The following is a 12,734-nucleotide window of genomic DNA, read 5'->3' on the forward strand; positions in this document are numbered from 1 at the left end:
AGGAATTCTCCTGCTTCTCAGGCCTCTGGTGGGCATGAATTGTGTATAGCACTGATAAGCAACAAGTTGGATGGTCTGCACTTGGTTCTGGGGGGGTTAAATACTAATAATTCATGTGCTTGTTCTGTATTGAATAAGTCACACTCAAAGCAGACTTGATAAATGAGCTGGAACTGTGTATTAGTGCAATGGGACAGAAGCATCTGTATTTTCTGAATGAACCAGAATCAAACCTGTGGGATTTAGCACTAAAAAAGCCAAAGCTCTGGCATTACCTTTGGGTGTGAAATGAGGATCCAGCTGTGAAATACGTGCATCAGCAGCGAGTGCTTCCATTTGACTTTGTCCCCACGCAGGCTGAGCTGGTTGATAGGATCCATCACTCCCTTGTGTAAGTGCTGTGCCTCTTGGGGGGGGTCTGTGCTTTAGGGTTTGCTGTCTCCAGCGTGGCCTTGGCTTGCAGGTGGCTCTGGGGTTGGTTGCAGTTTGGCTGTGGCTCGGGGTAACCTTCCTGGTTACTGAACGTGCCTCAGTTTGTTAAAGGCTTGGCAGCTCCTGTAGTAACAAAAAGGAACCATTAAAGTCCCTTCCACCCTGTGAGCGGTTGCATGGGTTCAGGTGAAGCTCAAGCCCTGTTTCTCACCTACAGCATCACACATTAACCATTTAAGCTGATTTTAGTCAGATCATTTTCCTGACTCGTGTTAGTTGCTATTAAACCTTTAAAGGAGCAGCTTCTCCATTTTGAGGAGTCTCAGTTTTCAGGTCTCAGCTTTGCAATGGTAACAGCTATATAAACTCTTCTATGTAGATATATAATGTCTTAGTACGGATCAAGGCTTGGTGTTGCCTTTTGCCTGCTGGTATCAGCACAAAATTGCCCTATTTTTGTAGGTAGTGCAAGTTTTCCTTAAGTTTGTTACGTATAATTCACTTCTGCAACTTCTTTTATGTATATTTTATATGCATTATATATATAATGTCTGTCCTGTTGTACTAATGGGGAAACAAGTGAAATAGGCACAGCACTGTGCAGAGGATGACACAAAAGCTCTTTCTCTTGTGCTGTGCTCTCCTATCGACAGCAGTGAGGCGCAGCAAGCAGATGGGTATTACTTTAATGGATTAGCTCTAAAGGAGCTCCAGGAAGAGCCCTATGAAGGAGTTGGGCATTTTTGGGAACTGTTTCTCAGGTTTTAGGCTGTTTTAATGGTATTTTTTCTGTTTTCCCACAAAGCCATGGTTTGCATTGCCCGTGGATGATGGACAGGCCATGAGTGACAGCAAGGTTGAAAAGGAAAGTCAGCAGCCATTGTCAGGGCCAATAATGATTAACACCACAACCAGGCACAGTGATTGTTCAGAACTGCATTCAGCAGCTCAGAACTGTGTGCCTCTGTGATTACTGTGGCATGGTACCGTTTCCCAGCTTAGAAATGAAACCAGTGCAGAGGTAGGGGTTGGTTTTGGGTTGGTTTTTAACTCCAGATGCATGTTCCTCTGATTGCCTTAATCTCCATGTATTTAGCTCTTATGGAAGTCAATACAGGACGAGGCCTTAAGAAGTGACAGTTGAAGCTCCGATGGGAAGTCAGTGTAGGACTGGGGTGCAGTTCATAGAATCCCAGACTGATTTGGGTTGCAAAGGACCTTAAAGCTCATCCCATTTCAACCCCTTCCACTAGAGCAGCTTGCTCCAAGCCCTGTCCAACCCAGCCTTGAACAACCTGATCCATTTGTGGTTCTAACTCATTTGGAAGCAGAGCTTGACCTCTGCTGTGTTAACCTGTCCGTACACGGAACACCAGCAGAGTCCATGTTTTCACTGGGAACAGACACAGCAAAGAACAGAGTCAATGGAAGGGCTTTGAGGAGGCCAGCTTGGGGCAGCTTTGATGCACAAGAATCGTTTGAGTTCTCCCAGTTCCACCAAGGGCAGCTCTGGAGGAAGCATTGGGTGACTTAGACCTCATAGCAGCCTTCCAGTATCTGAAGGGGGCCTATAGGGATGCTGGGGGTGGACTCTTCATTAGGGACTGTAGTGACAGGACAAGGGGTAACGGGTTAAAACTGAAACAGGGGAAGTTTAGATTGGATATAAGGAGGAAATTCTTTCCTGTGAGGGTGGTGAGGCACTGGAATGGGTTGCCCAGGGAGGTTGTGAATGCTCCATCCCTGGCAGTGTTCAAGGCCAGGCTGGACGAGGCCTTGGGTGAGATGGTTTAGTGTGAGGTGTCCCTGCCCATGGCAGGGGGTTGGAACTGGATGATCTTAAGGTCCTTTCCAACCCGAACCATTCTATGATTCTATGATTCTATGACTTGGCAGCTCTGCTCCAAGTGCTGGTTGTGTAACGTTACGGTATTGTAATGCTCTGTGAGTCAGGTCCTGCTCTTGGCAGACAGCCCTGCTCTGCACTGACCTGCATTGGTTCTGGCGCTGGCTGGGGCAAGTGGAGCCTGAAGGTAGCTGCCCAAAGCTCTTCATGCAGTTGTTCCATGTGAATACAGCTCTGATCTGTGCTGTATGCGCGCTGTACATCCTCATGTTCACGGCCATCTGCAGCGTCTGGGCACAGCACAAGAAAGCAGAGGAGACGGTGCATTAAGACAAGGATTTGAATTAAAACCACCTTTCTTTCCCATTCCTATAAGGAAAACAGGACATGGAATAATAGACTGAGGCCCTTCCCCCTTCCACAGTGAATTGAATGCAGACTGGCTCTTTTTTCCCCCTCTTTTGGCATGTGTGAAGGGGATTGATTGATCCCATTTCAGTTCTTTCAGAGCAGGTGCATTGGTAGCCTTTTGTTTGCAGTTGCAAAAGGCAAGGTGAGGAATGAAGGAGCTTTAAATTCAGAGGCACAGCTGTGTTCCTGTCCAGGTCACAACTGCCTCAACACCATGATTGACTCGTGTTGTACTCATGAGAAATGGCCATTGCCCCCTGTATGTACCTTGTGGTTTCCATGCAGTGACCCCATCTAATGTACTCACCTTGCCCTGTGGAAGAAAAGCAGCACTTCCAGTAAGAGGCAGAGCTCAGTTTTGTGCTAATTTGACCTCAAAGGCTTTTCTCTATCAAGAAATGTGTCAGGTGAAAGAGATCTTAAAGGAAAAGGGTCTCAAACCTTCCCCATTTCCTTGACTTTCCCTTATGGCCACACCTCCTGCAGAAAGACCCAACCCTTTCCTCTTGCAGTATCTCTCTGTGTTAGGTGTTCACCTCCAGCCAGCAGGAGGGATTATGAGGGATGGTTTAATAGTGCTCTCTTTGGTACCTTCTGGACACAAAGAGACATCCTGTTGAATCTCATCTAGATTTGGATTTTCTACCCTTTAAGCATTAGCTTGTGGCATTGCTGTAGTTGGTTGTTTGGCTTTCCCTTGTATCCAGGGAAATTGGGTTCCAATAGTAACAAACTGGCTTCGGGAATGACCCAGGAGGGGCAGGATTGCTGCTGAATGCCTCGGAGCAGTGATTTGTTAGCTTATAGTGCTTATATTCATCCATTCTTATATCCATCCCTGGCAGTGTTCAAGGCCAGGTTGGACAAAGCCTTGGGTGCCATGGTTTAGTGTGAGGTGTCCCTGCCCATGGCAGGGGGTTGGAACTGGATGATCTTAAGGTCCTTTCCAACCCTAACTATTCTAGAATGCTATGATCCTATATTCCTTATATTGCTAGGAAAGTGGGGTTTTCACGCTGAATAAAGCAGATTTCACCTTCAGCTGGGCCACAGATGAAAATACTTTGCATTAGGCTGAAATATTCCTGCACCATTGGAAAAGAGCAGGATCGTGCCAACTGTTCCTGTTGGGTTGGCTCCCTTTGGCACCATAGATTGGAAATTCAGTGGTGATTGCCTGGTGGCAATCTTTGAGACATCAACTGTAGGAACCACTAGCAAACTGTATCCACACAGCAGCTTCCACCTGCACCAAAGGGAAGTGCATGTTGTAGCTGAGGACAGAACTAGATTGCTAATTCAACTCTATGAGCCCAGGCTCACTCTAGAGTGATGGGATATGTTGTATTTTAGCACATATTCAATGGATGAAGGGTCATAAATGGGTTTTTGAAGTGGCTTGCACGGAGCAGCATCCTTTGCTTGTAAAGCTGGAGTAACTGTGGGTTTGGCAGCTCTTGGGTCAATGTTCAAGCCAAGGAGCTTAAAAAGCCTTTTTGTCACTTGAAAGGGATAGCGAGGGTTCCAAGTGATGCCTGTTCTGAACCCCCCCAAAATATCTTCACAGGACCAGGAATCTCTCCCAAGAGGCAGGAGACCAGAATCCACACTGAAAGCCTTCCACCAGGCCTGGGATTCCACACTGTGGAACAGAGCTTGCTTCCCAGGGTCTAGGTTGGTTTGGTAGGAGACCGAGGTCTGACAATCCAGGCCCCTTCAGGAGTGTTCCCAGTTCCATTCCCAAAGGATTTAATGAAACTGCAGCTGTTTGGCCTCTAGTAGCCAAACAGGAAGGAGACAAGGACTGAAAGACATTGTGCCAGTTAAAACTGATGTGTCAGTACCAAAGGGACCCTAGCAGAGAACGCCCTGTTATAGCAGCTACTTAACTGGTTATTAAGTGAGATTTCATATGATATAGTTCTAATACAACTGTGCAAACATCTAATTCTAATGCACCTGCCTTACTTAAAAAACACCTGTGTGGATATATATATACTTCATACATTTATATATATATTTCCTATATATATATATGTATTTCCACTTGCAAAGAGCCACAACAGCCAGGAAAGGAAGGGGGGAAAATGCCATAAACCCTTTTGAAATCGAACTTAAAGCCACACAATAAGGAAGGTTTGGCTCTTTCTGTTTCACCGTTCTATCAATACAGCAGCAAATTAAAAAGCTCATAAATCCCACCCTTGCAAGACACAAGAGCAGGCAAAAAGGGGTAAATTAGCCAGAATCTTAGCTTATTCTCTATGCTGTTGTAGTCAGCTGGCTGGTATTCCCTAAGTCTGAATATGTTTGCTGTAATTATAACTGAGCATCCTGGGATTTGTGTAAGCTGTGGTCACTCCAGCAACTCATTATTACCCATATTAAATGGGAACAGATCCGGTTGCTCTGCATCAGAACAGTTAAACACAGTCTGGGGGTTTATTGTTTGGAAAGCCTCTGTTCTACCTCCTTTTGTTTCAGCTGCAGCTATCACATCTAACATGCAGGGTGCTTTAGACAAAGAGCTATTGTTTAATGCTCCTTCTTGTTGACTGACTTCATTCCATGTTATTGATGTCGGAGAGACGCTTGCTGTTGGAACAGTCAAGTGGAGCATGGCTGTTTGCTGGCTGCTTCAGTGGGATTGAGGAGGTTCAGCTCTTAGAGAAGCAAACCCCACGTTTGCCAACAGCAGCTCACCTCCAGGATCTCTTTTTGCAGTGGTTTACTTGGCTCTTTGCAGCTGGAGCGGGCAACTCAAGCATGGATTTGCATCCAAATGCCACTGTATGCATTACAAGACTTAGGAAGGTGTCCGGGGTAGTCCCATGGAAGGGATAGATAACAGAACTTCCTCCCTTCAGAATGGGATTCTCTTAAGTGACTCTTGAGGAGGTGTGTAATGTAGTAGTGTAGTGATGTGTAGTACAGTAACCCACGTGAACTACCTGGTTATGTACCTAACAATGGAACAGATGCAGGTATCTTAACCTGGGATGGGATTCTGTTTGCAACAATTATTTACTTCTCATTTCACCACAGTTTGTTCTAGCTCTTTTTCACCTTGTTTGTCACCATCTTCACATTGAGTGCAGACCTGCTGGTCAAATGTGCTGATGAGCAGTTGGTTATGCCTTCTCCTTAGTGCAGTTCTGAAGCCATCAGTGCAAGCAGGAAGGGTGTCTTCAGCCTTGTTGCTTTAGCAAATTAAACCAGAATTGAGTTCCTTTTCCTCAGGAATTCAGCCCTTTCTGACCTGGAGTTATCTGGAACCAAACAAAAACTGCTCCTCTTCTCCTCCTTTTCACTGCACCCGTTGCATCCCTCAGTGTTTGCTGAGTTGGAGGCACTTTCTTCTTGTACCCTATCACTGATTAAACTGGGTTTGCTTCAGGAACTGGGCAGGTGAAGGAGGAGATGGGTGGAGGGAGTGAATGACAAACACCATCCTGGAGCCACGGGGCTGGGGAAGGTTTAGCTCTCAGCAGTGTCTGGGAAACAGATTCCCAATGGGATTCAGAATGCACTGGAAGGAATGTTTGTCAGGTCTTGTCTTTCCCAAGGGTATGAAATGCCAATGCAGAGTTTCCTTGTGGTGAGTGAATTGTAGTAATCCACGCAGTTGTTTAGAGGACCAGGTGTATTTGTTAATGTATATGAGTCAATATAAAACACATGCAAAACTCTTGTGACCATTGAGAGGCTTCAAACGCTCTTAGCATTGGAATATTCATGGTTTCTTTGTAATAACCATGCTCAGCAAGATCTTTGGCCTCCCCAAATAGAAATCTGATTGAAAGATGACTAAATGGATCAGCAAATATGAATTGCCTAATAAAGTATAGATAAAGCTTAAATGGTTGGAGGTACTGGAAGAAAGGTAAGAGCTATCTCCCCGAGTCCACAAACCTATGGTGCTTCCTGGATTTTGCACTTCCCCACACTTTAACCTGCAGCAGCAGCTAGGGCAGAAGGTTGGCTGTAATTGCCCATGCCTCAAATAGCATTTACCAGTTCACAACTGTGATTCACTAGGTAGCAATATGAATAACAGCACTCCTGGGTAAGTGACAGCTCTGAAGGTTTACAGGGAGGGGGAGGCTGGTGGGAAGAGGCAGGAATACGTGACCTGCACAAGTATTTTGGGGATAACTCTAGAGAACATCCTTGTTTTCACCTCTCCTAAATGAAGAGCATTTGGCAATCACTGCAGTCACAAACTACAGGTGGGATTCTCCCCCTACCCCTTCTTTCCTTTCCTACTCCACACAGTCAGGCTTTCTAGCATGTGGTATCTCTGCTGTTTGTAGCCCATGACCCTGAGATGCCATTACCATCTTACTGGGCAGCATTGGATGTTTTCAGTGTTTCTAATACTGCCTGGTAATGATGATGATGGTGTTTCGTGTACAACGTGGAAAAGCTCAACAGCGAGTTTGGAAGCAGGTCCAGAGAGAAACCAGGCAAACCTCTCCCCAAGCATAAGTAAATCGAATGTGAAATGCTTTGGGTTCTAGAATAAAGGGTAAAAGCCAACCAGAAGGAAATGCTGGCCTCATTCTAATGTTAGAGTGAGCCTGTAAATAGACAACTGCAGAATGTGGCACACGTTTGACACTGCAGTGCTAGGATGTGTTCGGATGAGAAGGCTTTGTAGGGGTGAGCTGAATGCAGGCACCCTGCTCCAAACACGTTCTTTTTCTTTCCTTTCAAACCATGGTAGCTCTGCAGAGAGTGAGAGCAAACAGGTATTGAAATGTCACACTCGAGTTTCCTTCGTCGTCATTGCCTCTCCAACACAGGATGTTCTTGTCAGCTAACTGGAACTCAGGAATCAAACGTGGGGTTTGCTCTTTCAGCTCTGCTGCTGTAACTCACTCTGTCCCTTTCACAGCAGCTCCTCTGGAGCTCTCCAGTGCAATGTTCTCACAGCAAAGCCCTTCAGTTTAGATCCTTGAACTGTCATGTAATGCATACACCTTTATTGTTACACAGATACACTTTTTTACATCCATTTGTCACTTCTTGAGTGAGACTTAACTCCCATTCCCTTGGACTGTGTTCATTACTTTAGTGGCCTAATGATGCATTTTAAGCTATGATGGGCTTTGTTCTTATTCTATGAGATTTCTTGCCCTACATCAATGATACTGCTTAAAGTGACCTTGAAAGAACTAGCCCAGTCTAAAGGGACTTAGTGGAGGGGAGAAGGCTGGTTTATATGGCTTAGGGAGGGTTTTTGTTCTTTACAGTGAATTATAACAACACAGGAAGTTGTACTTCCCTGTTATCGGATGTGAAAGGCCCTGTAAAGAATGATTTATAACAGCTCTCACTGAGAGAGGGGATTATTGCTGGTTTTATCTGACACACGGCTTTAGGGGCAGGTGGTTCAGTGTACCTGGCAGCTGTGAAGCAGCAGAAGGCACCAGCAGCATCCTCCCGTCATCCCCCCTTGCCCTGAGCTCCCTTACTGATCTATGGGGTGCTGGGGTTTTAATTACTTGCACTGAGAAGGTCGGTTGTTTCCTTGAACCCTCTTCTTGAAGCATCAGCTGAATGATTCACTGGGGTGGAGCGTGGATGAAATGTACTCCTTTGTCATTTACTTTGATAGAGAGGCTGTATATCTGCTGTGCTGGAGCCACAAAGCCTTGTGAGTACCTTATGGCTATACTAAATATTACATGCAGTATAGCATTACCTACACGGTATAGCTCAGATCAGAGCTCTCTCAAGCTGTCACCAATTGAGAGGCCATTGCTACCCTGAGAGGTAACACACTAAGGGGTGAAGAAAGGAAGACCAAGGAAATGCTGCTGCCTTTTCCTGGGTGATGCAGCAGGTCAGGAACCCCCATCCCTTGGAGTTAACAACAGCCTCACTTAGAACAGCACAGAGCTCTTACCAAGGGTAAGCAGGATGAGCAGCCTGCACTACGATTTCTACCTTCTGTTGCATGAGGTGCTCCAGCAAACTTCCCCTTCTTCTGAAAAGCACAAACCAAAGCAGACAGATACCTTATCATCGTTATCATTAGCATTCAATATGCTTAATTACATTACTAATAACTACACCAACGTCGCCTGCCACTGTCACTTCTATTTAAGACTCAAATTTGTCTGCATCCCTGCAACTGAAGCCAATACAATAAAGGATTTGTTGCAAAAGCAGCTGTGTTTAATGCTAGGCCACCTCTGTCCCTTTTCTGTGCCCTCCTCAGCACTGTTTTCCTTATTGACCAGCTTCAGTATGTCTTTTCAAGTGATTAATAAGACCTGAATTAGTATGGTTGTGAGTCAAAAGGGAGGAGGGAGTGAGGAAGCCAAGAAACAAACCCCAAGCAATCTTTCTGGTGCTAAATCCTGTTGAAAGAGAACTTAACCTTTTGTTTCCATTTTAGATCTTTATTAAACCAACTTTTTCTACTATCTTTGTAGAAATGCACCATGATTTTGAACCTGTCCTTTAATATCGAATGTCTTCCTTCTGCCCACCACCTATTTCCCCACCCCAGGGTATAAGGCAATCCTCCTCAAGCCATTTCTATTAGTTATTATGGAACACTGACAGCCTGAAGAATACAGACTCATTAATAGCTGCTTCATTTCTCCAGCTGCTGGACAGACTGTGGTCCTCTGTGGGCATCTTACTAGACAGTGCTGGATTTTCTGGATCTACTCTAACACTGTCTGGTAACGATGTTTAAAGGGTGAACCAACCACCACCATGCATCAGGAGGAGCTCTCACTCAAAGACATTGTACCACAATGTAGGCCAAAGTGGAACACTTGGACAAGAGGGTAAGGATGATGGCTATCACGTTAACAGGTATTTTTAGATGTAGCCAATGGATATAATCATAAATACATTGCTGGAAACCAGTCTGGTGGATGCTGAGCCTTGATGTTGCTGGGAAGGAGGTGAGACAGGCCATGTCTATCATACAAAGGGTGTATCTTCTCAGAGGCATAGGCACAGGCACGCTTTCTTCTCCCATTGCAGTGGTGAGGGCTGTGGCACAGCCCTTGCCCAGGAGGCTGAAGGATTTACTTGCCATGCCTGGCTGTGAAAGGTGGTTAGAGCAAGATGCTGGTTGTAAAAGGTCACTCTTCCCAATTACACTTCAATTACACCTCCATGGTTGAACGGCCTATGAACTTCCAAGCGTATAACCCACCCCATCACAGGCAGTGGAACAGGTGGGTTAATCACTCCCATCATTCCATTAAGAAACAAAGGAATTTAACCCAGGCAAGGAACAACTGAGTGCTGACCCTGCTCTACCTACCAGAGACCAAGAGCTGCTGCTGCTGCCTCACTCCGTGTAGCAACTCAGGTAGAAGTACACCACTGCACTGAGCGTGAGAATGGATGAGGTCTGGATGAGAAGCTGGGCCTCCTTAAGGAATAAGTACACTCAGATGACCTAGAGGTCAGATTTAAACAAGTTTCCTGGCATGACGTAGGAACAAGTGCTTGAGGAGACCTTTCCCTGCTGTAGGAGTATTATCTTAGTGACTAGGACACTGCGTTTGAGCCAGAAAGTCCAGCTCCATCTGCTTCAGTAAGAAAGCATTGCAGTGTTAACATTGCTGTATTGAAGATCTGTTCTGCAAGCAGATCCTGGGATCGTTCAATAGCTAAAACTAAGCAGGTATTTGCAGGGCAAATCTGGGGACTAAATTAGGTGTGAGTCTTGCCCTCCTCTAGTGACATTTTCATGCCTCCTGCCTGAACTACACAGACATGTTCAGTGGTAGCTTCTGCTTACCCTGCAGGTCCTCCCTAGTCCTTGGCAGATTAATCCAGGTCAGTACTTCTTTACTTTGCAGACAACCTGCAGAGGATGTGAATTTGAGTCAGAAGTCATTAGCAGTTCACTTTATAAGCTGAGATTCAGCCTTACACAAGGAGCATCCATACCACCTGCACTTCTGAAAGGCTCCTGGGACGGGGCACAGCCCTTGTACTGATGCTTCAGTGTTGTCCCCATTGGTTTTCAGCTCCTTCCTCTGAGAGATAAAAGGCAATGTTACACATGCACTGAACACAAACTCCTCTTTAAATATATTCCAAGTATTGATTTGTGTCTTCCTCAACTGAGTGTTAATCCCCTTCCTCACTCCAAAACAGAACTGGGATAGAAATACAGCGGTACCCAAGCAAATCCTGCATTCTCTGCCTTTGCCACTGGAAATCTCCATGTTTTTCCAATTCCTTGCAGCAAGCTGGGTGTTTCCTTCCCAAAACTACCAGGGAATACAGGAAGGGTGGAAAAACGAACTGATTTGTGTATAACTTCACCCTGTTGCCACTACAATGTGAACAGCTTGAAAGGCGCTGACTGTGCCTGCTTTAACTCCATGGGCTGACTCACTGCAGCAAGCTCAGTTTTGTGCTTGCCCTTGCAGGTTGCAATTCCCAGGGCGAGGGAAGGAAGCAGCAGAGGAGGCTCTCTGGTGATTAGCCTCTGTGTTAATGAGTAACTGCCTCACAGGGGATGGAGGAAATGGTGTGAAATTTGAGTGACTCTGCAAATTGGCTTTTAACAAGCATCGCAGTAAGATGGATTGGAGCGCACACCTACCTCCCGGCTCTGCTTAGCACAAAGTGTGGGTCCTAACCTCGGATGGAGCTGAGTAAATAAATGTATAACTAACAAACAGCTCTAATGGGGCATCCAGGGCAGGGACAGGAATGTGGCCTTAAAAACAAAGAAACAGAGACCAGGGAAATCCCTCTGCCCGCCCCCATGGTGATGTATGCTTAGGAAAGTGTCCCTTCAATCCTGCCTCAGACAGAGACAGTCATGAGAGCCAGGGGCAACCCAGAAAAATCCCCTTCTGCCTCTATATCTTTCCCTCCCCTTCTCCTGCTGATTTTCATCTCCCTCCAATTGGTTTCACAAGAGAGCAATTCCACAGGCAGGATTCTTGGGATGGTTTCATTGCTGCCTGAGGCCTGGGCTGCATCAGATTCATTCTAAAGCAGTTGGCTCAGCTCACTGAGGGGAGTTTGACCATGGGTGAGGGAGGGCACGTTGTTCAGCTGACACCCATGTGCATCCACTGTCCTGCTGTGCTGCTGCTGATGGAGCTGTGAGCAATTTCACAGCCAGATGGATGCAGGGGCCAGAGCTGTTGGTAAGTTCTCTACAATTCTTTTCAACCCCTATAGCAGTGAGCTGGAACTGGTTGTGTTTTATAATGGCACTGCTTCATAAGCGAGCAAGTTAAATATTTACTGGTTATTGCTTTGTCTAAGGGAAAGGCCCTCAGCCTTTCCCTGCCCTAGCTTTTTAGTCCTGGATTTAATGGTGGAGTTTTCCTTTAGCCTGAGTGAGTGCCTGCTGATTGCTGTCTTACCAGGCAAAGTTAGATCTAGCTATCTGTGTCTAATACTGTCTGGTAATGCCGTCAATCGCATCGGCAAAAAGCTTCGTCTTGACCCAGAGATGGAGAGGAAAGCTTGCCTTGGTCAGAAGAATGGAGGAAGCCTGATGTCTGGGCCTTCCCACCGGAGTTTGGGCTTATGCTGAAGGCTTATTCAACTGCAACGTCTTGTTCACACCCAAGCATGGACTGTAATGCCTGCAGAGGTATAAAGAGACATGAAGAAAGTCAAGAGAGTATCAGCTTGTAGGTAGGTTGAGATATGTTTTCTGAGCTCCTTTGGATCTATTGTCAGACTGGCCTGAAATGTGATGGGTGCAGGCACAACCACCTCAGTTCTCAGTTTAAATAGCTGCTTCTGTTTGGAAATGATGTATTAAATGAGCAAAACTCAGCAATAGCTCACTGCACCCTGTAAGTAAAGTCTGCTTTATTCTTACACTGACAGAAAAGTACTTTTAAAGGTACCTTATAAAACACAAGGGTTTGCAAAGCCCTCACTTCAGCAAATCTTCCATGTGAGATGTGATTAGTCAAACCACACAATATAAAGGTGCTCTGATTCCCCACACGTGGCTATCAGCTTTTATCCTTCCCCTATGGAGAAGCAGCAGCCTACGCCAACCGATTCCTTAGTACAGCACCCC

General features: G+C 45.8%; 1 long non-coding RNA gene across 2 annotated transcripts in view; it reads left to right on the forward strand.

The window, feature by feature from the left end:
- The window catches only part of LOC133211275 (uncharacterized), a 44,538-nt gene extending 36,397 nt beyond the window's left edge, over nucleotides 1-8,141 (forward strand). For both annotated transcript variants that reach the window (XR_009725170.1, XR_009725169.1), the window contains exon 4: nucleotides 7,945-8,141. This is a non-coding gene — a long non-coding RNA (uncharacterized LOC133211275). The remainder of the gene's footprint in view (nucleotides 1-7,944) is intronic.
- Nucleotides 8,142-12,734: the final 4,593 nt, after the last annotated feature.

The sequence above is a fragment of the Neopsephotus bourkii genome, unplaced genomic scaffold, assembly GCF_033783945.1.
Source record: "Neopsephotus bourkii isolate Nb327-2 ecotype Australia unplaced genomic scaffold, CSIRO-AGI_Nbou_v1 NB_593, whole genome shotgun sequence".
NCBI lineage: Eukaryota > Metazoa > Chordata > Aves > Psittaciformes > Psittacidae > Neopsephotus > Neopsephotus bourkii.